We start from the raw sequence: 27,267 nt of genomic DNA on the forward strand, positions 1-27,267 counted from the left end.
GAACCAGTGTCCATAGGGGATGCCGGCACTGCAGGCTGCGGCCTTACCCACTACACCACAGTACTGGCTCCGATATTTTTATTTTTAGTCAATTTGCCACTGCCATTTTGACATCCTAGTTTTGGCTTTTTTTTTTCATTTGTTTGTTTTAATGTAAACAATAGTTTTTTGAAACTCATCCATTCTTCATGCCCTCACTCACTCCTACTCTATGGCATATCCCTGAGAATGAGATTCAATAGAGAATGAGACTCAGCTCTAGGATAAAACTAAGTAGTTTGTATGTTTTGGTATTATTTTTAATAAAAGCAGAAAAATATAATGATAAAACATACCCCAAAGAAGCTACATAAAAATCACAATGTCAAAAAAAAACCACTGAGGGACTGAGGGATGGGTGTTTGACACAGTGGTTAAGACACTGCTTAGGAAGCCTGCATCTCACATCAGTGTGTGGTTTGAGTACTGGCTCTTCTGCCTCCAATTCAGTTTCCTGCTAATGTGCACCTTGATCAGTAGCAGATGATGGCGCAAATACTTCCTTCTCTGCCACCAACAAGGAAGACCCAGGTTGAGTTCCCGGCTCCTGATTTCAGCCTCAGCCAGCCCTGGCTATTGAAGGCATTTAGGGACAAAATCAGCATACAGAAGATTTGTGTGTGTGTGTGTGTGTGTGTGTTTCTCTCTCTGCCCTTCAAATAAAATAAAAATATATATTTTTTTAAATCGTGAAAAGGGAAGGCTATATGGAAACACCCACTTTGAAAAATCTTTATTTATACGCAATCAATAATAAAATGTTACATATAATCCTACTAACACATTTCCTGCAAAAAAATTACTCAAATCATTTTTTCTAGTGATTCAAAACACAAACTCATTTATTGCAGCCAAAAGTACTCTAACGTGAGCAGGGGTGGGGATTCAAACAGCAATGAAAGGAAAGAGACATGATCCAAGCGCCTTGAGAAGAGGTCATTGCCAAAATCTAGTACATAAATTAAAGTACCTCCACAGGCTGCTTAAAACTAGAACGAAAGGAATTAGGCAAGATTGTCGTTGGCCCTCCCCAACCCCGCGACTCCCGCATCTGTCCCTCCCATTTCAACTCTACCTCCTGGTCCTGAATGTCTAGAAAACCAAAGATTTAACATTGTGTTCTAAGTTGCTCTCCTCAATCTGTAATGTAGGAGGCAGAGGTTCCGGATGGGCTTCTATCTACTTAGCGAACAGCACATACTTGGAATTTGCCTCCTGCCAAATCTGCTGAAAATCCAGGCGTGGCACAGGAGGTGCAGAAGATGAAAGAAGCGCCTCAACAAGCTTCTTGCACTTTTACAACACTACGGTTTCCAAGATGCCTTTATTTAACTTAGATATTGCATAATTAAGAAATCAAGCTATCAGTCTGAATGGAGAAGGCAAGCCTAACAGGATGGACACGGAAGAACAATTGTATTGTAACAAGTCAATAGCATTTAGAGAGTGGGTATACAGGGCAAGCTCAGCTAATGCAGTTGTCCCAATTGTAAAAAAAAAAAAAAAAAATGACTATAAAGCAATTTTATTTTAATCAAACCTATTTTTCCATTGACTTACATTGCAAAGCCAAAGATGTATTCCCCACAGGAAATATTTTAGCCTGAAGTCTAAATAAAATCACATTTAACAATACAACAAGCTCCTCCAAAGTAAATTATCTAAAGGAAAAGCTATAGTTTTCTGACAAAACAATAATCACACTTAAAATAATTCAGAAAATATAAATAAAATCTCCAGAATAGCATTCCCTTAAGAATAGGTCCACACAGAAGCAAAATTACCTGGAAAGAGTTCAATACAAGGCAGCTAGAATATTAAAAAAAAAAAAAAAAAGCAGCCAGTTCTTATTTATATCTAGCTGTGATCATTGTGGGGTACAGTTTAAAGGGCTCTAGGAAGATCCCATTCAAAATTCTTTCCTTTGCTGATGTCTGCATTTCACTCCCAGTGACATAGTCCTTTGGGTTAAATACTGGCTTCACCTAGAGTTTTCTCTCAAACTAGAAATATCCTTCAAAAGATAACTTGTGATGCTTTAGCAACCATGTTTTCCAAATTGTAACCTTTGGGCCATCAACATCAGAATCACTAGGAATACTTAACAGAAAATACAAATTCTGAGGCAGGCATCTGGTCTAGCAGTTAAGATGCCCACATCCCATATCAGACACCTGAATTCCAGTTCCTGGTTCCATTGCAGATTCCAGCTCCTGGTAAGGCACACCCTGGAAGGTGGCAAATGATGGCTCAAATAGTTGGACCCCTGTCCCCGACATGGGAGACCTGGATCAAGTTCCCAGCTCCCAGGGATTTGGGAAGCAGATGGGGGTGTTCTTGCTCTCTCTCTTCCCTTCTCCCCCTCAAACATACTCCCACCCTAGAGTTCTGACTCAGTACCACGAGATTCATCTGGGCATCTAAATCTTTTTTTTTTTTTTTTTTTTTGGACAGGCAGAGTAGACAGTGAGAGAGAGAGACAGAGAGAAAGGTCTTTTTTGCCATTGGTTCACCCTCCAATGGCCGCCATGGCTGGCGCGCTGCAGCCGGCGCACTGCGCTGATCCGATGGCAGGAGCCAGGTACTTCTCCTGGTCTCCCATGGGGTGCAGGGCCCAAGCACTTGGGCCATCCTCCACTGCACTCCCTGGCCACAGCAGAGAGCTGGCCTGGAAGAGGGGCAACCGGGACAGAATCCAGCACCCCGACCGGGACTAGAACCCGGTGTGCTGGTGCCGCAAGGCGGAGGATTAGCCTAGTGAGCTGCGGCGCCGGCCCGGGCATCTAAATCTTAACAAGCTCCCAGGGGCACATTGACACTTAAAAACCACACCTTGGTGACTATAGTTATCAAGCTCTTTCCCTCAGCACTGTCCCGCTCAGGGAACTGTGCGTCCTCAGTGCTGTGGCCAGCCAAGAGCTCTTTATTTTCAGAGGGGTCACAGCCCATGCAGGAACAATCACAGCTACCCCCCGCTGTGGGTGATTTACAGTTTGTAAAGTGCATTTTAATTGCTCTGTTTTAATCTTCATATCAACCCAAAAGAGGTTATTTTACATCCATTTTATATGAAAAATTGACTTTCAGAGAAATTAAGTTTTTTCAAGGTTAGACAGAACTGAGATTCAAAACTTGATCTCCTAAAGCTAATTCTCATGTTCTGAGTTTGGCTTGTATCACTTGAAAAGTTAAACAGTCCTTTTAGGGAAGGAAAAAGCAGGGAGAATGAGACTTAGTCTGATAGCTGAAATAATCAAAAGATGAGAGCACAGAATGGGATTAAAAAATCCTTATGTTGGACACATTTACAATTCAAAGTAAATTGCATGGACCTTCACAGCTCAGTCCGATTGTAATATCACAAAAACACTCAACTCTAATCAAAGGCCAACAGAATATTGGTTGTTCTCAGTCATTTGATTTTACATTAAGCTCTAAGGATCTTTTCTCAGTGTAATGTGGGATTTTATACATTCTGCTATGGACAGAGAACATAATGAAACAGTATATTTTGGCTCAGAGAAATATAATCTTTTCAATATAATTTTTATTAAGAAAAATGATAAACTTGCACAAGGCAGAGAGAATAATACAATGATTTCACCTGTACCCATTACCCAACTTCAGCAATTGTCAAGATTTTGCCATTCTTTAAAAAAAAAAGCTTTAAAAAAAGCAGTCTTTAAATCATATCACAATAGATCCATTCAGAATTCCCCACTGCAAACATCAAAATATTTTCTAAGGAGCAAATGTATATATTAACCAATACATTTATAGATATGCATATCTTTAAGGGTAATAAATTGTCTCCCTTGTGGGGATGCATACAAAATGCCTGCTTACAGCTCAAAAATGTGTGCCTTTTCACAATCTGTTTGATGGCAGGCACTAATGGTCAGAAAAAAATAAAATTTAGTCCTTACAGTCTGTCCTGTCTTTAAGCAAAATGTGTGCCATTTACTTGGGAGCTATATAACAGATGTGGATTTAAAAGGGAGAGACCAGTTATAAAGCACTAGGGGGAAGCTGTGCAGATGTCCCTGTTTTTAATGTGTTACTACGCAGATCCAATTTATCTCACTGCAAGTGATCTAGGACTTCATGAAATAGCTCCCGATTATACATCACCAACACCCTCTTTTAAAGGCCTTACGTTATAAAAAGAAAAGGCATACTTACACTGGCCATTAAGGCACACAGGGTGGTGTCCCAGACCCATTGAATCTGATAAATAAGATGAAAGAGGGAAATGCTTGGAGGAACTCCTTGCAAGGACAGAGCACACGGATGCATGTACAGACAGCACTTGGGACTTTGTGGGAAGCCCAGTTCCAAGATCTCCTTGTGCATTAGATAATTCCTCGGACAAAAAACATGAAATAGCTTCTGATTCTGAGGATGAAAAATTATTCTTCTTTCTTTCCCAGCACTGTAGCTTTCCAGAGACCCAGTACCCATCTCATCTTGAGTGCTTGCTTGGTGCCAAGCACTAGAGTAGATTGCTTATACACAAGGATTATCTCGATTTATCTCACCCTTTGAGATAAGTACTGCTAATGGATTCCAGACACAAGCGGGCTAAGATTCAGGTCTAAGTAACTCGCCAACTTTAAAACAACTAGAAAGCAGCTGACCTGGATGTGCACTTTGTTCCTTCTGATTCCAGAGTCATTTCTGGAACTCTCCTCATAGCAGCGAGTGTCAGATACAATCCTTTCTGGGACAGTCTGGCAACATGTATCCTCCTTGCTTGAATCAGTAATTCCATTTCTGGATAATTTACTTGTGGGAACAATAGAGCAAAGTCACAAAGCTGTATACACAGAAGGAAGCATTACAGTGTTGTTTGCGATATTAAAAACTTGCAACCACCAGTATTCACTGAGATTAAATACATTTTGACAAATCCATTTACTGAATTAGTACACACCTGTGTAAAAAACTGAAGATAATGAATATTGATAAATAACCACTTCTTATTTTGAGGTAAGGAAAGTAAAACTTTTTTAGATTTTTTTTTTATTTCTATTTGAAAGGCAGATGGAACAAGGGGAGGAACAGGAAGAGAGAGATCTTCCATTTACTAATTCACTCCCAAAATATCCCCAACAACTGGAGCTGGGCCAGGTCAAAGCCAGGAGCCCAGAACTCCTTCCAAATCTACCACGTGAGTGGCAGGGGCCCAAGCACTTGAACCATCACCTGCTGCTTCCCTGGTCCTGTATTGGCAGGAAGCTGCATTGGGAGCAGAGGCAGGAGTCAAACCTAGGCACTCCAATATGGGACTCTGGTGTCCAAAGCAGCAGTTAAACTGCTTTGCTCAATGTCCTCCCCAAACAAAGCAAATGTTAGAAGAGAACTATAATGTGTGTGCATGTGTGCACACACACACGCATGCACACATAAGCACTGAAAGAAGATTCAGAAACATACAGCAAACTTACCAGTGGTGGTTTTTTTTTTTTTTTTTCAGGCAGAGTTAGAGAGAGAAAGAGAGAGAAAGGTCTTCCTTTTCCGTTGGTTTACCCCCAAAATGGCTGCTACAGCCGGCGCGCTGTGCCGACCCGAAGGCAGGAGCCAGGTGCTTCTCCTGGTCTCCCATGCGGGTGCAGGACCCAAGCACTTGGGCCATCCTCCACTGCCTTCCCAGGCCACAGCAGAGAGCTGGACTGGAAGAGGAGCAACCAGGACAGAACCGGTGCCCCAACCGGGACTAGAACCCAGGGTCCATTTCTTCAAATAATTGAAATTTTAAAAACTGTATTGTCAATTAAAAAGAATAATTTTTTCAGCTTAAGAGACTATTTCTCTGCTATTTTCATCTCAAAAGTCAAATCCCTGATCTAATCCTGCTCAGTTTTTGAAAGTAGCCTCAAAGGATATTTTGTGGGAGATGAAGGATTTATCTTTATTCAGATGTTTCCTGATTTGCAAGGCTTCCCCGGACCACACAAGTGCTTCTCTGAGCTTCCAGTATGTCATGAGCATACTCCTCGTAGCAGCTCTCACTTGACTCTGACATCCTCAAGGGGAGGAAACACACTTCTTTTATCTGGCACATGGCATATATTTAATAAATGCTTGATGGGTCAGGTGCTTTACCTAACAGTTAAGAAGCCAGCTAGGATGCCCATGGCCCATATCTGATTGCCTGGGTTCAGGTCCCTACTCAGGCTTCTGATTCTGCCTCATACTGGTAAAAACTCTGGGAAACATCAAGTGATGCCTCAAGTGATCCGATCCCTTCCACCCACACTGGAGACCTGAACTGAGTTCACAGCTCTCGGCTTCAGCCTGGCCAGCCCAGGCCTTGATGGCATTTGAGGGTGGAATCAAGAAGACAGGAGCTCTCTAGATTTCTCCCTCCCTCCCTCCCTCCCTCCCTGCCTCTCTCCCTCCCTCCCTCCCTCCCTCTCTCCTTCTCTCTCTAATTAAAAAAACAATACATATTCCACATATCCTTTAGGAAAAATGAGTTAAAAGGCCTGATAAGTGAGTGAATAAATGAGAATGAATGTTTTGTGGGTGATATTTAAATTCAAAAAGCTGGTAATGTGTTCAAAATCCCCATCACTGAACTATAGTAGTTCATTTTGAATCAATTAAATTGTGAGCTAAAAGGTCTGCTGTTGATAGGGAGCCCTAGGTCAATAAGAAGAACAAGGACTTGGGGTCAGACAATGGATGTCCATACTGGATGTGTCACTGGTAGTTTTGTGAAAAAGTAGCTTCATTGTTGAGTTTTGGAGTCTCCACCTGAAATGGGTAGGACACAGTGATGTGTCAGGCTGCTATGATGACAAAATTTGATAACATCTACATAAAACCTGGCACATAGTAGACATTCCATCAATATTTGTTGTCATTTTTATTGCACAGCCTGTTAGGGGAAGAGTATCTGTGCTAAGAGCAGCTTCTAATGGCACAAGAGTATAAAACTAAGGATTGCTTTTAGACTGCTCCTCCGGCACTTTCACCCGTGTAACGGTAATGTGCTGAAATCCTCTCGGCGGTCGGATGAATTTGCTGGGTCTTCCCTCTTTTTTTTTTTTTTTTTTTTTTTTTTTTTTTAATTTTTGACAGGCAGAGTGGACAGTGAGAGAGAGAGACAGAGAGAGAAAGGTCTTCCTTTGCCGTTGGTTCACCCTCTAATGGCCGCCGCTGCAGCCGGCGCACCGCGCTGATCCGATGGCAGGAGCCAGGATCCAGGTGCTTTTCCTGGTCTCCCATGGGGTGCAGGGCCCAAGCACCTGGGCCATCCTCCACTGCACTCCCTGGCCATAGCAGAGAGCTGGCCTGGAAGAGGGGCAACCGGGACAGAATCCGGCGCCCCAACCGGGTCTAGAACCCGGTGTGCCGGTGCCGCAAGGTGGAGGATTAGCCTATTGAGCCACGGCGCCGGCTTGGGTCTTCCCTCTTGTAAGACATCTACTAGACCACTTGGACTCTTGGGCAAGGGAAAATAACACAGATGCCAAGTATCTCCCAGAGGTGACCCCTAGAATTCTTGGTTTCATGTAATTCAAGACACTGTCTAAATTGGAGAAAGGAAGAAAGGAACGAACAAAGGAAGGACGGAAGGAAGGTAGTTAGGTAGATGCACTGTTGGTGAGAATAGACCCTGGCATCGCTTCTCAGCCTTTTTGCTAAGATCAAGTGAGAATAGACCCTGGAACAATCTTTCATGGCGGGAGAGAGGGAGACAATCTACAGAAACTATCAACATGTAAAGCATGTACTACTATTCTTTGTTTCAGCAATTGCTTATTTAAGATATTTTATTTGAAAGGGAGGGAGGAGGAAGGGAGAGAGAAAACAAACACTATCTTCCATCTAATAGTTTGCTTCTCCAAATGCCTGCAACATCTGGGCCAGGACTAGACTGAAGCCAGGAGCCTAGATCCCACTCTGCCAAGGACCCAAGTGTTTGAGCCATTACAACTGCCTCCCCTGATGTACATCAGCAGGAAGCTGGAATTGGAAGTGAAGCTGGGACCCAAACCCAGACATTCTGATATGGGATGCAGACAGCCCAAGTGGTGTTTTAACTGCTGTGCCAAACTCCACCATCTAAGAATTTATTCTAAATAAATACCTCAAAGAATATGCAATTCTGGGTGCTGGTGCTGTGGCATAGCTGATAAAACTGCAGCCTGAGTGCTGGCATCTCAAATGGGCACTGGTTTGAGTCCTGGCTGCTCCTCTTCTGATCCAGCTCTCTGCTATGCCCTGGGAAAGCAGTAGAGGATGGCCCAAGTCCTTGGGCCCCTGCACCCATGTGGGAGACCTGAAAGAGACTCTTGGCTTCAGTTTGGCCCAGATCTGGCCATTGCAACTATTTGGGGAATGAACCAGCAGATGGAAGATCTCTCTCTCTCTCTATGTCTCTCTGCCTCTGTCTCTCTGTATCTCTGTCTTTCAAATAAATAATTTAAAAAAAAAAGAATATGCAATTCTATATGGATAATGTGAAGCAATGTTTGTGGTAGTGAAAAATCAACAACAAACCAATAGGGAAATCACTACATGAATTATGATATTTTTCTAGAGTATACACTCAGCTTTTGAAATGAAATATATCTATGTCCTTTAAAAAGTGAGCAAGATGTGAAAATGAAGATTACAAGACAATATGTACTCAGTTTTGTTTAAAAATAGTATTAATAGTTATATGTATAGAAATAAACAAAAAATATATTCCAAATGGTTCTATCTTAGGACAATATGAAGGAGCTTTTACTTTCTTGTATGCGTAGTAACTTTTCATTCAAATACTGTAAATGAACATGTATTATTTTGGTAATTAAAAAATGAAAACATTATATTTTTAAGTCTAAGTTATTAATAGAAGGAAGGTAACATATGGGACAAGGCATGACTTGGTTGACATCTTAAACTATCTTTTTTGATGATTCTAGTCCCCAAGGCCCTTTAACCTTTAGCCAGAGCATTGGCCATGCCCTATAATTCTGTTAGCTAACCTTATTTGTCTGACGGTTGGTAAATGGGACCAGAGGATATCTAGAATAGCCTTTTTTTCTTTTTTCAAAATGAACAAAAGCCCAATATAAAATCTGGCTGTGAAATATGTAATTGAAGAAAGTATTGCCCCTTGGTTAAAGAAGTGACCTCCAATGGGCAATGATTCCTTTAGATTGAACATTTTGTTACAGTTGTCCACAGAAACTTAAAGAGGTAATTTCCTTCATCTGCAGGGCATTCATTTTCTACCATAAGCATCCCACTGTGTAATGTATATACCTTACATAGAGGAGATTAATAGCATTTCTCTAGTGCTTTTTCCTGAACTTCTTGATACAAGTGGTATTCGTGGAAATTTGATCTGAATCACTTTTGAGTCCCAGCATTGAAGCATTCCTAGCTGCTTTATTTCCACCTTTCTTTTAAAAATAAAAATCATATCTATCCACTTATAATTGAAAAATCCTAAATTAGTAAAGGACAAAATTCAAGTTTGAAGAGTGTACTCTCATGCACTGGTTCAATATGTAAATTAGCATACTTTTTCCAGGAGATAGTTTGGCATCGTGTATCAGAATGGAAATGTAAATCCTTTTGACCTGGTCTTGCACAAGAATGAGAAGACCTATGATTAGTGAAAAACTAGAAATAATCGGTAGTGTAATTGTATAGAAAGTATGAAAACTGTGGAATATTCAGACAATAAAACATTCACTCTGAGTCACCTCAAAATTCACATCTACCTGAAATCTCAGAATGTGTCCTTATTTGAAAATAGGATATTTTCAGATGAAATTAAGGATCTTGAGATGAAATCATCCTGGCTTTAGGGTAACGAGCTGTAAATCCAGTGCCTGTTGTCTTTAGTTTAAAAACTGATAGGACACAAAGAAACCCACAGACACAGCAAGGAAAAAGGCCATCTCAACAGAGGCCACGATTGGGGTGATGCTGTCACAAACCAAAAATACAAAGCATTGTTGGCTCAACAAGCAGCTGGGGGAGGCATGGTACAGAGTCTCCAACAGAGCCTTCAGAAGGAACCAACCCTGTCAACACCTGAGGCAAGATTCTAGGCCTCCTGATTGTAAGAAAATAAATTTCAGAGAGTTTTAAGCTACTCTGTAGTAATTTGTTACGGCAAGCCTAAGAGAATAATCCATACATGCAATTGGGGTCGGTTTTCAAACGAAGCAGCAATGAGGAGGTTGGGATAGAAGGAAATATAGATGAAGCAAACTTGGGCAATACTAGCAGAGGGTATGTTAGATAATAGTCTGAAATCTTTTGTATATATTTGAAATTTTCCATAATGGAAAATAGAAATATGAAGCTGATTTAAATTTACCAACATGGAAAGATATCTATAAACATATTACTCAGTTAAATTTAAAGTCACTCAATCCAGTGTTAGAATCCAGAGAAATCCTGGAAAGGTATGTACCGAATGTCATGCCTGGCCATTTCTGGATAGTGTGATTTGCATCTTCTTCATATTTGCTTGTATTGTTGAATTTTTACAGTAAGCATGATTCTTTAAAATAGTAACCTACTTTCAATAACAATAGTGTCCCATTCAAATTACTTCAGAATGAAAACTTCCTTCTTTGCCTTCACTGAACCTGTGATAAATCGGATATTTCCATTCCTATTTCAAAGATGAAGGCTCAAGGAAATATTTTCCTGGGACGATCCAGTGTGTCCCCCAGAGAGAAAGCGTATGTTGGAAAGTTAACCCCCCATGTTACAGCACTCGGAAATGGGGCCTAATGTGGGGTGTTTAGGCCACGAAGGCAGGTCCCTCATGATGGGATTAATGCCACGTACAATAGGGCTTGAAGCTGTGAGTTCCATCTCTCTGTTTTCTGTCACCACGATTATCTTTGACAACATTATGATGCAGTAAGAAGGCCTTCTCCACTTGCTAGCACTTTGATATTGTATTTCCAAGCCTCCAGAATTGAGAAATAAATTTATTTTCTTTAAAATTAGCCAGGCTCAGATATTCTGTTATAGCAGCACAAAGTTGACAGTTTCCTGACATCATCTTGGATCGGAATTCCAAATTAAGGCCAGGGTTTGCCAAAAGTTAAGGTGGTGTCATTGTTAGCTGCTACCTTGGAAATTTCCTTCTTTCTCAGAAGTCTTTATAAAGTTTGATCTCCACTCCAATATCACTTAATACTGACTTGATGGGTGAGACAGTTGCCCAGGTTCTGGCTGTCACGGGGCTACCTCAAAGCCAGAGTCATCTCCCCATCCATCATGACAGTCATCCTTAACTGCAGTGACATTCCAGTAACACTAGAGGCAGGGATGAGAGTCAGAAGGTTCTCATCTCTCGTTCCCACTAGCCAAGCCTTGGGATGCAAGGAGAACATGTAAAGAGAGCTGAAGTTCTAATTGGTAAAAGAAATAACTCTAGCAAGGAAGGCATACTTTTCTTCTAACATTGACAAAGCACCTACTATGTGCCAGCTCTAGCAACATAAAGAAAACAAAAATGGCCTCTGCTCTTCATCAGTTTAATGTAATAGACGGCAGATTGCTTTGGAGATTGGGAAAGTCTGTAAAGAAAGTCTGTAAAGGGGCTGGCGCTGTGGTGTAGCAGGCAAAGCTGCCACCTGCAGTGCCGGCATCCCATGTGGGCACCGGTTCAAGATCCGGCTGCTCCACTTCCCATCCAGCTCTTTGCTGTGGCCTGGGAAAGCAGTGGAAGGTGGCCAAAGTCCTTGGGCCCCTGAACCCACGTGGGAGACCCGGAAGAAGCTCCTGGCTTTGGATAAGCACAACTCCAGCCATTGTGGCCAATTGGGGAGTGAACCAGAGGATGGAAGACATCTCCTCTCTCTCTCTCTCTCTCTCTCTCTCTCTCTGCCTCTCCTCCTCTCTCTGTGTAACTCTTTCAAATAAATAAATCTTTAAAAAAAAGAGAGAGAAAAGAAAGAAAGTCTATAAAACAAGATATAAGATTCTACTGGAGATTCTCTTGCTTTGACCAGAGTTGCACCTGGGCAAAACTGTGGGTTCAGAACTCAGATTCTTTTTTGTTTGTTTTTTAGAATTATTTTATTTTAAAGAGAGAGAGAGGTCTTCCAATCCACTGGTTCACTCCCCAAATGACCACAACTGCCAGAGCTGACCCAATCCGAAGCCAGGAACCAGGAGCTTCCTCCAAGTCCCCCACACAGGTGCAGGAGTCCAAGGACTTGGGCCATCTCCCACTGCTTTCCCAGGTCACAGCGGAGAGCTGGATGGGAAGTGGAGCAGCCAGGACTAGAGCCGGTGCCCATATGGGATGCCAGCACCACAGGCTGGGACTTTAACCCACTGCAGCACAGTGCCAGCCCCAGAACTCAGATTCTTAAAGCCACAGCCCAGAGACTGTTCTACCTAAATATACAGGTTGTATTCAAGAAACATAAGAAATGCAGGAAATTCAAAGGTTCCAGTCTCTACTGATTATAGCAACAATCACTGCTATCAACAGTTTAGTAAGTGTCATGTACATGTCATTTACAATCTCTAATCCTTACAACTTTGCAAGGAAGGCAGTGTTATCCTCATTTTACTAAGAAAATAAAATTCCGAGAGATGAAGTGACATGACCAGGAAATAGGCTTGGGGTAGAAAAAACATTTAAACTTGGGTCTCTTTGAATCAGTATGCTTTTCACACCATTACACTATACTTCTGAAAAGGGAAAACTGCATGCGAGTTTGTGTGAACAGGTACACTCACATATCTCTCATATATCTGGTATACACATGAGCATTACCCAGAAAAGCAAAAAAAAAAAAAAAATCTAGTTACTGAGGAGGACACCTACATTTGTACAAATTACCAGAAATAAACAGTAATGGATGCCATTAACACACTGGCTGCAGACATATAAATTGGAGAAAGTGGCTTCCAATCATAAGAAATGATCTCCCAAGCATTCGATTCAATGGACACAAATCAGGATATTGTACACCTTCTGCAGTGTTTAGATAGCAGCTGAAAAACCTATTCCTATTTTTTGAAAATGCCAGACTAAGAAAAGAGAGCAAGTAGCATATGAAATCATTTCAACAAAATAGCAGCAGGAGTATTTCTACCACTTGAGTCTTGGCTTTGCCTCTCCTTTCTTCTAAGTCATTGTGAGGCAAAGAGACATAAAGGAAAGAACTAAACAGAATCAGCAGACTTTGGAAGAAAGCAAAACAAGAAGCAAAAGATTCACTTCATCTGCCCGGAGCTCTAAGAGAAAAGAAAACATCTCTGGAAACAAGACCAGTGTGAATCAAAGGCGCTGCAACATGGAAAAAAAAAATCTTTATATGGAAAAAAAAAAACTTTATATCAAATGAGAGTTTTCTTCCCACAATAAATTTCTCAGATTAGGTAATCACCCAAAACTAAAACACACAACTTTTATACTTAGATTTTTGTATTGCCAGCATGTTTCAGTGTTCAAGTCAAAGTCAAAGATTAAACATCCTTATATTTTTGTTGTGATTTTATTGCCAAATGCAAATATCTTAACTGTAAGTAAGTCATTACTCTCCTGCTGTTGTGGTCTGATTAATTCTCACAATATTAGCCAGCAATTCATTTTATCCCTTGGCGTCACAAGTCCAGTTGAAGGAGATAAGTGGCTGATAAAAGATCTCTGAGAACAGTTATAAATGATTCACTTTAAAAGAATAATAAAGCAGCCACTGTGTAAGTGCAGCTGAGTAAACCTTCCATATATTGCACAAAACTAATTTAGTTTAAAAAACTTCGGCAAATTATAGTCAATAATCTTCACTGTCACCCTGCTGCTCACAAAACTTTTGAGAGGAAACTTAATGCTGAAATGCAAATATTTAATTAGATTTTAATGGGGAGGTTTATTTTTCCTAAATCTGGTCATCTGTCTCAATTACATTCTCCATTTTTTACAGTTAACCAGGAATTGTCATTCCCATGGGCTCTGGAGATGTTTTTTCTTCCCTAATTCCTGTTAGGCATTTGCTTTTTCACAAATGTAATTCTTGTAGAAATAGTGTGGTTTGTTCTCATCTCTTTTGGGAAAAAGAAACATGCAGAAAAAAAAAAGAATACATTCGCAACATTGCTTTCAAAGCTAATTGTCCTTCTGTCCTAATAACAGAATCTTCAATAGCTAAGCAATGAACTGTCTGTTTTCTACTTCACTGCACAGGACAATTAATACGCATTTTTACTTAGTTAATGCCCATTACAAGAAATTCTGTATGTACTTGCAAATTCTCAAGCTGTATTTCTTTCAGATATATTCTGTAGTTTTGATTTTACACTAATTTGGGAAATTAATGAAATATGGCTATTCATGTCCCTTTCTCCAAAGCTGATGTTTAAAATCAATCATTCTTTCCATGAAGCATAAAATCCTTCAGAACTGTTGGGTGGGGAGGTGGTGGTGATAGCGAGACTGTGCTCCTGACCATCTCCTTTTTTTTTTTTTTTTTTTTTTTTTTTTGACAGGCAGAGTGGACAGTGAGAGAGAGAGAGACAGAAAGGTCTTCCTTTGCCGTTGGTTCACCCTCCAATGGCCGCCGCAGCCGGCGCACCGTGCTGATCTGATGACAGGAGCCAGGTGCTTCTCCTGGTTTCCCATGGGGTGCAGGGCTCAAGCACTTGGGCCATCCTCCACTGTACTCCCTGGCCACAGCAGAGAGCTGGCCTGGAAGAGGGGCAACTGGGACAGAATCCGGCGCCCCGCCCGGGACTAGAACCTGGTGTAACGGCGCCGCAGGCGGAGGATTAGCCTAGTGAGCTGCGGCGCCGGCCTAAGCATCTCCTTTTCTGTCATCCAGTGATATGTCCAGCTTCAAACTCACCCTCCCACAATGGGCTTCATGCTCTTGGGGGCTGCAACACTGTCAACCACCTTCCATCATCTCCACCTGCCTTCTGTTAAACAGGGGGCCAACAGGGGGCGCTAATGGAGACTGGAGGGCAAGCAGAGGAAGACAGGACTCTGTCTGTTGTCTTGTTGACTTCCTGTTCCTAGGACCTTCAATCACCCCAGTAGGGTTTCTTCACCCTGGTAGCAGCAACCTGCTCCCACCATTCACTCTCCTCATCACCAGCAAGGAGCACACCTTCCCCAGAGATCTGGGTTCCAGCACCAAGGGGCCCTTCCTCCCAGCTTGTAGTGTAGTGATTCCAAATGCCTCCCTTTTCACCCAACCCAGTGAGTGATCGCTACGATATGATCAATTTTACCTTTGGTCTTTTCAGTTCTTTAACACCAATCATGCTTTTTCAGTGTTCAAATCTGTAAAACTAATTGGCGTGATTTCAGTCTCCTGGCTGGATCTTGATGCATCACCCTTGCTTTCTTTCAAAGCAGATAAACCTGGTTTGGAATTCCAGGCCTACAAATTACCAGCTTTGTGACCTTGACCAATTACTTAAGATTTCTCTTTATGCAAAATGAGTATAACGTCCTAGAGTAGTCAGTATTAATGAGATTATCTATGTCGAGAGACTTACACCAAATCAGGTTGGCTCCTTTCCACTTTGCCTTTTATAGGTTCAAGTTCTCCCATTACAGCAGATAAGAGTTATGCTCTTCCTTTACTGAGAATGAATACGTTCTTCCTCCTTCTTGACAACTTATTTGTGCTGGAGTAAAATCATCCCAGTGAACTCCCCTAAGACGTCTTAATTCCAGGTGCAGTCATCACAATAATTCCTGCAGGCTTGTCAATGTGTTTTTATGTTAACCATATTCTTCTCCATTGCTTTCAGGCAGCCCATCTTCTCTTCCAGTTATTTTTCCAATGCTTATGATATTTGCCTTTAAGACATTTCCTGCCTCTCTTACTCTGTGCCAGTATGGTTTCTAGAGCTGTCATCTCCACCCCACCTCACCTCCCACACAATCTCACCTCATCCTTCACTGCCCACTCCCATTCTCTTGTGTCCTGGAAATCTCACGTATTAATAAAATAATCCCACATCAGGTCTTACACATCTTTTATGAACATCAAATTCATCTTTGCCCATTCACTTTTCCTTTAGGAGGCTTTTAGGTGGTGGTTCACAATACGCCCTTGATAAATATACACTGAGTGAAAAAAATTAATGAAATCTCCATTTATCCCAATCACCAATCTTTTATGCTTTCCAAATTCCTTGGCCTTTCTCTTTTGAAAAGTGTTACTTCCTCACTCTGAGCAAGAAAGAATAAGCTTGCATCATACTCCTCTTTCTGTTCTATTCTCTCCATTAATATTATAATACAGAAACAAAACTTCAAAGGCACAAAGAGATATAAGATATTCAAAGGTATAAGACAGTGTCCTTCTATCTAATCCTATTTCACTCAAAAAGCATTCTACTCAATTTTTTGTAAGATCTATTGTTTGATAAAGCACTTAGGCACAGTCTCTGCCCAGACAAGCTATATTAATTTGTGAGTATCCAATTACACTTTTGTAGCTGTATGTGATGTGATGTGGTGTGTGTGTGTGTGTGTGTGTGTGTATGTGTAAAATATTTGGTGAATTGGCATCATTTTTTAAAGAAAAATATATTTAGTCATTTGTTTCTACTTATTACCACAAAGTTTGTGAGACAGATAGACATTGTTGCAAATGGATATTCTCTTTATGATTTTTTTTAAATTTATTTTCATTTGATTTGAAAGGCAGAAAGAAAGAAATCTCCCATTAACTGTTTCACTCCCTAAATGTCTACAAGAGTTAGAGCTGAGGTAGGCTGAAGTTGCAACCTTGGAACTCAACCCAGGTCTCCTATTTGGGTGGCAGGGACCCAAATCCTTGAGCCATCACCTATTGTCTCCCAGGGTGCACACCAGTAGGGAGCTGGAATTGGAAGTGGAGCTGGGACTCAAAGCCAGGCACTCCACTATAGAAGGTGGATATCCCAACTGGGGTCTTAACAGCTACACCAAATGTCCACCCTGTGTGATTATTTTCTTAGTTGATCAGTGTGAATGATCCCATTTCCTGTCATATCAAACTTAAAGTTTCACCCTCTAGTTTCTAGTGTTTCACCCTCTCCCTCTTCAAAAAAAAATAGAATCCCCTATTGTGGATTTATTATTTGTGTTTCCTATAGAATTTTACTTTTAAACCTCAGGCAATGAATTCCCCAGACACACAATGAATTAGGTATTGACATTAATTATATCAAGGTATAAATAAGACAATTAAAACCATGTGAATAATAGCCTTCCTTCACCACTATTTTACAAAAGATAAAACCAAAACTCAAGGGTGGATATAAGCTGGTCAAATGACAAAATGGGAATGATAGAAGAACCAGGAAGTTTAAGCCCTTGACTCTCAAGCCAATATTCTTTGATTCTCTCCTAGTCCCAAAATGGACATAGGGCACACTTCTGTGTGATGACCAGTTGGGGATTAGGATGACAGCACTGTGACTCTGGAACCCATGAAAGGTGAAATGCAGGGTCTTATGCTCATTAACACATGCCCTACCACAATCAATGGTCTCAGATACAAGCTACATTTGATTGCCTTGAAAGCTTAAAATCATCACTGAGGGAAACCATGACAAGTACCCAAGAAAAGTAACGCAAGAGGTACAAATACCAGTAATTCTCCCCTCTGTAGGGGTTGCCTGTTGGTGGCATCAGTACCTGGCTTAGTGCTCGGATCTCACAGATAGGTTCTTCAAGAGCTCTTCTAAGTTCAATCAGCAGGTTTTGATCCCTACCATGATTCTTGCTGTGAACTTGACTTACGTAGTAGCAGCAGAATTTCATTTAAGTACTATCCTGAGGGAGAAAACTCAACAACATGGAAGAAAAAAAGAAAGAAAGCAACAAATAACTAAGCATCCACCACATGCTGGACCACGCGTTAAGTGTTTAATGCTGTTATCACACTTCATCTGCATAAAAACTCTATGAGGTAAGATGGAGTATCTCATTTTGACAGGTGGTGAAACAGAAAATGTATGAGCTTAAGATATTTGAAACTTCACAGAATGGTCACTGACCTAAGACTCTGAACATGAGTCCATTAGACAATGAAATCCTTGCTCTTTTTGTTAAATTACCTTCTATAAAATAGGGAAGTTATGAAAGTTTTCTTTACGAAAACTCATCCTACACATCTATGGATTTGAATATAGAAAAAAAGCATTAAATAACTATTCTTATTCCTCTAATAAGCTCTGACTAGAAATAATTCGGTACAACATAGCATTTTTCCTTGGGGGGGGTAGATTCTGTCTAACTTCAGAAAATATTGCACCATTACCTAGTAAATTGTTTCCTTACATACCATAGTTTATCATCTGCAGACACTGCCAAAGCCTGATGTTTGAATCATTATGCTTATGGGATTTAATTTTTAATGATGCAAAAATTATGCATAATATACCATCATTTCTCTCCCAAACCTAGAATCTGATAGCTAATAATTGCTCCTTACTTAGTTTGCTAACACGCCATGATATTAATTAGAATGCAACTGGAATCAGAAAAGTGACTCTTTGAAAATGACCTTTATGGATTCTGTGCTCATTTTCTTCCAATAGCATCATGATTAAAATTGTTGGATACATGCATCAACAGTTTTTTCCCTGACAGACTCTTCTACAAATAAGATAGAAGGTTTGGAAAAGCTACTTGGTAGAAGTATGAAGAACTCTGTACTATTTGCTAGCATAATACTAACTACTGTAACAAGCCACCAAATTAACAGCTCACTTCAGTAGAGAAACATAAACCCCTATTTATTCACAGGTCAGTTCCACACAGGTGCTCCCAGTCACCACATGGTGATTTAGAGACCTAAGTTTCCTCCAGCTTTGGCACTTCCCACTCCCTGGAGCCTTAGGATCTTCTGCCTTTAGGGGTGTGTGCACACATGTGCATGTGCGTGTATAGCACGTTCAAGAGAAACTTACATATATAATGAATATGCATTATATATAAAATATTTGTTATTAAGATTAAAGTCATTTACATATATATATTCTCTTACATCATACATTACATAAACATAATTTTAGTCTTTTAAGAATCCTAAAGAGTGGATACTATTATTATTATTTACTTTGATAGCTGAGGAAGTAGAGCCAAAGTGAAGGACTAGACCTGCCTACAAGTCACTGCATTCCTTTCTTGCAGCCACCATAACAAATTAGCACAAACCTCATGATTTAAAATAATAGAAATGCATGCGCTCAGTTCTGGAGGCCACAAGTCCAAAACCAATATCAATGGGCTGAAATCAGGACATCAGCAGGCCACACTCTTTCTAGGGGCTCCAGGAGAGAATCTATCGCATGCCTCTCACTGGTGGCTGTATCACTCAAATTTGTCCTGTCATCACACTACCTTCTCTGTGTGTATATATGTGTTTGTCATATTTCCTTCTCACTCCCACTTTAAAAGGTACATGTAATTACATTTAGGGTCCACCCTGAGAATCCAGAATAGTCTCCCTATCTCAAAATCTTTAACTGAACCATGTCGCAAAAATGCTTTTTCCATATAAGGTAACATTTACAGGTTCCAGGGATTAGAACATGGATATTCCTTGGGGACCCATTTCTCAGTCAACCACACTCATCCAACTGCAAAGTGGCAGATCTAGAAATCCCAACCGTAGTCTGGAATCTTACATGTTATAAGACTGAGCTCCATAGTCTGGAATCCTACATGTTGTGCTAAATGGAGTTCTCCTTAGCCATGCATCAATCCAGCTACCATTCAGAGCAGTCATTAACTACTTTCTAAAATAAAGTAATGACAAAATAGAACTGCAGGATCCTCAATCCCTCACACACATCTTGTCACATCTTTACTTGTCTGGACCTTTTAGAATACTATTAGACCTATTAAAATATTAGTATGATAGTGTTAGGTTCCATGACACATACCAAAGGAATAAATTTCTTATTCCTTTTTTTCCCCCAAAATAGAGCAGTGAGATCACTGAGAGATCAGTATAGGGAAGAGGCAGAAAAACAGCAACAGATGGGGCCAGGCGCTGTGGCGTAGTGGGTAAAGACACCACCTACTGTGCCAGCATCCCCATATGGGCACAAGTTCAAGTTGTAGCTGCTCCACTTCCAATCCAGCTCCCTAATGCTCTTAGGAAAGCACCAGAAGACGGCCCAAGTTATTGGGCCCCTGCACCCATGTGAGAGACCCAGAAGAAGCTCCTGGCTCCTGGCTTCGGACCTGCCCATCTCCGGCCGTTGCAGCCATTTGGGGAGTGAACCAGCAGATGGGAGACCTTTCCCTGACTCTCCTTCTCTATGCGCAACTCTACCTTTCAAATAAATAAACCTTTAAAAAAAAGGCAAAAATGACCAAGTCAGAAACTTATAATCTTGACTAGATAATAGAAATGTTACCTTATATAGATTACACCATCCAGAAAGGGAAACATCACTGTAAAGAGAGCTACAAGAACCTCTGAACAATCTCTCTGCCAAGTCACCCCAGAGGAGAAACCACAGGACACTTGTGGAGGGCATGCATGTGCACTTGGGCATGTTTCCAAGTTCTCTGATGGAGAAGCATTGCTTTTACAATAAGAAAATATGTATACATTCTCTTTGTTAAAAAAAGAAAATTATACTTATATACCTAAAAATTATATGTCTTCTTACAACTGCATGGGAATCTCCTAATTATCATAAAACAAAAATGTAATTGAAAAAATTTGTATGTGTATGTACTTGGAAAAAGACAGAGAAGAACAGAAAATATTAAGTTCATTGTTAACAGAATTATGATGTTGCTCTAGCTCTGGAATTATCACTACAAAGTCACTGATACAATAATAATTTAAAATATTTGAATATTGATGAATTCATACCATATATATGCATGTATATTTATTTATTTATATATTTAGGTATTGACTACAGAAGACTGCTCTCTCATCTGCTTCCAGCCTGCCCTTCTCGACCATCTCCTATGAACAAGTCTCCATTCTTAGACCAGCAAGAGGGGCCCGCCCTAGGTCCCAATGCTTACAAGCCACTACTCCAGGGTTCCCTCCAACCACATGTCTTCCCCTGGGGTGAGAAGTGCCAGAGAAGACATGCCCACCCGGACCCCATGCCTCCCCCAGACAACCTCTGAGTTCCAGATGCCCTGCAACTGCCCCTGAACTGCTTCTAGGATCAGTGTGACCTTCTTCCCCAGCTCTGTCCCCATCACACAACTGCATCTCAGTGTCCCATCCCTGGACCTGAAGGGTGGAGAGACAGAGGGGAGGTATTTGTGGACTTCAGGATGCCGTTTGGATGTATGAGCTAGCCTGGCCTGATTCCATGTGTGCCTCTGAGTCCTCTTGTAAAGCAGGATATGTGAGGGTGAGAAGACAGGAGCAGTGAACCGCAGTCCACACTTGGGGCCTCCTCTCCTTATACTCCCCCCATTACAGAGCAGAGAGTAATGGAGTTCAGAAAGTCTAAATTCAAACCAGATATTCCATGTCATTAAAAAAAATCTTTGTAAATTGCAACGAGAGAGGTATTTAACAGTTTGCTATTTTAATCGACAATTGGAAATATTTAGACATGTGGTATCTAGGCTTCTATCTGTACTCATGTCCTGAGCCTCACAAACCTTTGAGAAAGTCTACTAGCCCAGAGACAGGACAAGAGTAGATACTTCCTTCTCTCATAGCTCATAATCACTTTCTGCTCATAATTCTTCAAAGAAATAACTTGAATTCCTTAAATGTTGTCATCAGATGAATGATTTACCAAAGGTGAAAGTGAACGTCATCTGCTGACTATATTTCAATATTCGCTTCCTGCAAACATTAAATTACTTACTCCAGACCTATCACATGGAAAATGGCGAGACATCTTGATGAGCAACACTGAACAGCTGTCCCAAGCCCTTTATACATTCCATTCTTGCACTACTTGCACAGGAAATAGCTATCACAGTCACATGGGCTCTGTGGCATTGACATCCAGGTGAATGAGGTAGGGAAGCCACAGATCTGGAACCATATGTCCTAGAAGTTCATTTCCAAGTGAGTAATTCTGGGAGGCAACTTGAAGGTGAGAAAGGCCATGAATATTCAAATTATATTTAGAACTGAAGTTTAACTCTGAGATATTAGACCTTTATGGATGGTCAGCAAGTGCTCTGAGTCTCAGGTTCCTCATCTATAAACCAACACTACCTGTTTCATCAGACTCTCATAGAGGTCAGTCGGAACATGTGCAGCATATCTACTAGATTCTGTGGCACATATCAAATGTACAATAAATGTTGGTCCTCAGCTTCAATTTTTTCTGTACTGATATCTTTGTCACCTGAATTGTCTATCTTTGGCAAATAAATTGGCAGTAATTTTTCTATCTGCCACTAACATCTGGTTCATGAATATTTTTATCTTCTGACCTTTTTTGCATTTCATTACTTTTTTCTGATTCCCTCACTGTGTTGCATATCCATCCTCCCACAAAGAGTCAGTAAAACAAGGCAGGACTAGAGATGGGAGGAAGAATGGTCCTTCCTTCTTTATCACTGCCATTGTGAGTTATTGATGATCTCTCAAGTCAACACCTGAATTTGGTACATGCTTGCAAATTCACATAGGATAGGAGCCCTGTAAATGTTATTTTTTCTTCTAATCAAGATAATTTGCATAACAATTACAGCTACCAGGACACATTTGTGCAACATGCACTACTTGCAAATCTGCAATGGAGAATCACTTTTGCAGTTGATGGAAAGGTGGGGGAGTTGGTCATTTACCATAATGACTTTTTCATGATGAGCAACCCACATCTAGGATTATTTCCAAAAGCAGTGAATAGGTTCAAAGCCTTACATTATTGGACTTTAATTAGGAGTCTACTTTGCATACATTTTAAATGTTAATCACTACTCAGTGAGTCCATGAACTCAGATAGGTCACCTGCCAACCTACTCTTTCTAGAAAGAATATACCACTTCTCATTTTTGCTGAGATATAAGCATTTGTGAGCCATTGGAACAAGACCTTGTAACCAAAAAGAAAATGGTATAGTACAGGTAGAGTTCATAGTGATGATTTGGAATCTTCAGATCTGTTAATGTCATTATGTTTAGCTGTACCTACATACATTACCTATAAATTCCATTGATTTTGAAGTCTATTTGGGAACCTCTGGACATTGTCTAAGCAAATACAGAAGCAGAATGAAACATTTTTCACTTATAATTAGTCCAAACTGAATTTGAGCAGGTCATTCCAAACAGAGCAAAATGAGAAACCCAAAGAACCATGCAACGACTGCCATTTCTTGACAAGATTGTTCATTATTATAAAATTATATCCTTCCTACTATTTTATTAAAACATGATTTTTTTTTTCAGTAAAATTGGTTCATAGTAGATGGCAGTCATGTATTGCTGTTGTTTTAAATAAGTCCTTAATAGATTTCAAAATTGGCAAATTTCCTAACTTTAGGGAAAGAAAAATCGGGTAAGTGGGTAAAATTCTCAAATCTGGGAAATGCTGAAATAGTGTGCCCTCAGACCCAGTGTTCATCATCCAAGAAAGCCTGCTGCCCAGGACTGCTGAAGACAGCACCCTGATGCTGACCCTGCTGTTTTATGATTTTCGTTTCTGTCTAAGACAACGTTTAAAAGTCAATATTTCTCCATTTCCTGGCTCTTCTTTTGATGAGAAAGGACAAACACTTGAAAAAAGAATGCATGCAAGGTGCTTCAAGACAGAAATTATTTCCTCAAAGTGTTTTAATCATGCTGTTGAGAACCACTTCCTCCAGTGGCCTAATCACATCAATCATAGTAAAAGGTTAAAGACGAAGTTCAATTGTACAAAATTGCCATGATGGTTTCTCAGAAATGGATTATTTTCTATTAAAAGGTGAAGTCATTCTGCTACCTATTGGTATGCTTGGGTGGTCTCTGGATTGTAACCTCACATCTCCTCTACAGATAAGGTATGTGAAGTTTGATTTGAAAGGCTTCAAGTTCAATTTCTATCAACATTTTACTACAACCCAGAATTAGGACCCAACTTCTAAGAAGTGTAATAACACACCAGAAGCATCAGGGGACAGAAGCCAGATTGTGTGAGAAGAAAGTGCTGGTAATCTAACTCCTCTTTGATAAACAAATACCTTCAAAAGCAGTTTCATTTCTTTATTATTCAAGGTTTCCAGGTAGTAAGCATTGCAAATAGAAAAAAATCCTCAAAAACATAGACCTCGAGTATCAGCGGACTATGAGTCTATTTTTCCCTTTATACAGCAGCATAGGTGGGTCACCCAGTTCCCCTGGGCCTCACTTCTTCATCGACAAACGTATGTATTGAAATGATCTTGTATCTCTGCATACTAAGGACTTATTTTGTGCTAAGTATCATGCAGAGCATATCACAAATATCTCATTTAATGCCTACAATAGTGCTTATGTGGTGGGTGCTGTTACTAGCCCCACACTACAGATGAGGAAACTGGGTCTTTGAGAGCATAAATGGTACAGAATTACAAAATGAAGGGCGCCTGATTTAAACTCATGTCTGGTTAATTCTGTGCCCACTACTATGCATTATATGGCTAAATGTTTCTGCCTTTTCCCAGGAAATAGCTACTTAATGTATACTACCCTAGGTTGGACTAAATGGTAATATATACAGATATATATATGCATAAACACCTTAGAACTCTCTACCCTCTTTCGATGACATGACATTCTACAGGCAATGCCTAACCTTGGATGTCTAATCAAGGTGTAGCCTAGTAGAAGGACTTCTGGAACAGATAAACAGGGTGGTGAATTTCCACAGAAGCGAAGCAGGGAGCTCTCTCAGAGCAGGTGAAGTCTTACAGAAGCACAAAGTCTTCATCATCAGCCCCTGTCTCCGGAAAGCCTACTTCCTATCTGTGACTGCACAGCTTGAGATGTGTGCTTGACCTACAACGTGACTGAGTAAAAGAGAAGGGAAATGACAGAACACTTATCACACTGTGAGTCTCCTTAATACGCTAATATGCTATTCTTCTCAATAATCCTGACAAAATACTTATTTTTACACAATTTTATAGCAAGAAACAGCATCAAAGACTTGGGACTCGAAATAGGATATTTCTTTGTATCTGAATCCAAACCCCCACTATTCCTATTCCCAGGCCTTCATTATCACAGATCTGGAAGGAATCTGAAAGACTCACTCAGTCTTCTTACTTTAAATTTAAATGACTTGTTCAAGGTGACACAACCCATAGAGGAAACCAGACCGGGACTCAGGCCTGCGGTCTCTCAGGCCCCTTTGCTGGACATGGCTCTATTCTTCCCAAAACAAAATGCACTTAAGATGCTTTGGGTAAACAATTACTCCTTCCCAAAACACATCTACAGCTTCTGCAAGTTAGTTTTGTCTTTTTGGTTTTACTTCTATGTATGTGTTCTTTATGGGTTAATTGGTTTCTCTTTTTCAGCACCATTGCACTTTGCATCTGAGCTCCTTACAGTCATAAGAACATTCCTTGCCATTTATTAAGCACCAAACACATGCTTTGCAACTATTTTCTCTTACCCTGACAACATCCCTGCAGCAAAAACACTAATTGCTCCCTTTTACAGGTGAGGACACAGTCACAGAGACATTACGTGGTTGCCGAAGATCACAGCTAGTACATCTCCCTTGACTGTTCTGGCGTTCTTTCCACAAAGCCCTACAGCCTAGGACACAGCTCTTTGATCAAGAATATTACCTACTTACTTCTATGCAAGGATCACTCATTTCGGTGAAAGAAAACGTAAGTGAGTTACACAAATATTCACATCAAAGCCATTTGGATTTCATCATTTCGTCAGCCTGGATTTGTTGCATGTGGCTTATTTCACACCAGACTCTGCTGCCAGAGTTGGCACTGTTTTGGACCATTATTCCTTATATCCTCTTTGGCCAAGTATCCATTAATTCACCAGACTCTGAGTATGCTTTCCAAGTGAGAATCCTGATTTATTTCCTCAGTGTGTGTTTGCTGAAACTCATTTTGGAGAAAAAGTACATAAAATAGAGTTTCTTTGATTTCCTCCCAGCTTTCTCACTCAGCAGGCCATGAGTAGTAATTAAATACCTACTATGTGTAGACCACATCATTGGGAATTACAAATGATACTAAGATGTAAATAAGATAGAACTTTGTCCCTAAGGGGCTCAGACTCTACTAACCAGTCCTTCCAGAAGATCTGACTTCAAGCTGATCTTTAATTCTACTACAAGGATTTGAAATTAACTACATTATTCTAAAAACAATTTCTTTAAAAAAGACTTACTGTATACTTCTTAAATGAATATTAGCATGTGTAAAATAAAGTGATGTGTACACAACTATTGGAGAAACTAATGGGGAAAATGTTTGTTACTTTTACAATAATAGAAACACTTGGGTGCCAGCGCTGTGGCTCACTAGGCTAATCCTTCACCTTGCGGCGCCGGCACACCGGGTTCTAGTCCCGGTTGGGGTGCCGGATTCTGTCCCGGTTGCCCCTCTTCCAGGCCAGCTCTCTGCTGTGGCCAGGGAGTGCAGTGGAGGATGGCCCAAGTACTTGGGCCCTTCACCCCATGGGAGACCAGGAGAAGTACCTGCCTCCTGCCATCGGATCAGCGCGGTGCGCCAGCCACGGCGGCCATTGGAGGGTGAACCAACGGCAAAGGAAGACTTTCTCTCTGTCTCTCTCTCTCACTGTCCACTCTGCCTGTCAAAAAAAAAAAAAAAAAAAAACCAAAGAAAGAAACACTTGGGCAGTTGTTTCTGTTTTCCAACAATAGGAATTAATTATTTAGGATACAAGCTCTTGAATGTTATTTGTCTGTAGGCAAAAAGTAACCTTGAAAACAATTTATTTATTGTGAACTTTTGTTAAACAGCATTAAGAATAATCATCTACTTTTTCTCATGACTTCTCTTTTTAAAATATTTGTTAAAATATCTGTTAAAATGGATGTTTGTTTTATAGACTATCAATTTAATGTGACCATTTCCAAATAAGCTGTAAAAACTATTATCATAATCAATATGATATCAAGGAACAAAAATGAGATCTAATTACACTTTACTGTAGTTATATATCCCCTTAATAACATTCATAAGTTACTAGTTACATAATTAAATGCCAGAGGTGTTATCAAAAATACATTTTAAGGTCTAATTAACTGATAATAATTATGGTTCAATGCTAAGTCTACATGATAATTAGCAAGACATTAGCAGAAAAAGTCTGCT

The 27,267-nt window shown here is 40.3% G+C and overlaps 1 long non-coding RNA gene across 6 annotated transcripts in view; it reads right to left on the bottom strand.

Annotated features, from left to right (window-relative positions):
- Nucleotides 1-27,267, bottom strand: part of LOC103346061 (uncharacterized) — a 288,952-nt gene that overhangs the window by 253,950 nt on the left and 7,735 nt on the right. For all 6 annotated transcript variants that reach the window (XR_011380324.1, XR_011380327.1, XR_011380326.1 and 3 more), the window contains 2 exons: nt 17,669-17,806; nt 4,677-4,824 (listed from right to left, as the gene is read on the bottom strand). This is a non-coding gene — a long non-coding RNA (uncharacterized lncRNA). The remainder of the gene's footprint in view (nt 1-4,676; nt 4,825-17,668; nt 17,807-27,267) is intronic.

Source organism: Oryctolagus cuniculus, chromosome 1 (genome assembly GCF_964237555.1).
Source record: "Oryctolagus cuniculus chromosome 1, mOryCun1.1, whole genome shotgun sequence".
In the NCBI taxonomy this organism is placed as follows: Eukaryota; Metazoa; Chordata; class Mammalia; order Lagomorpha; family Leporidae; genus Oryctolagus; species Oryctolagus cuniculus.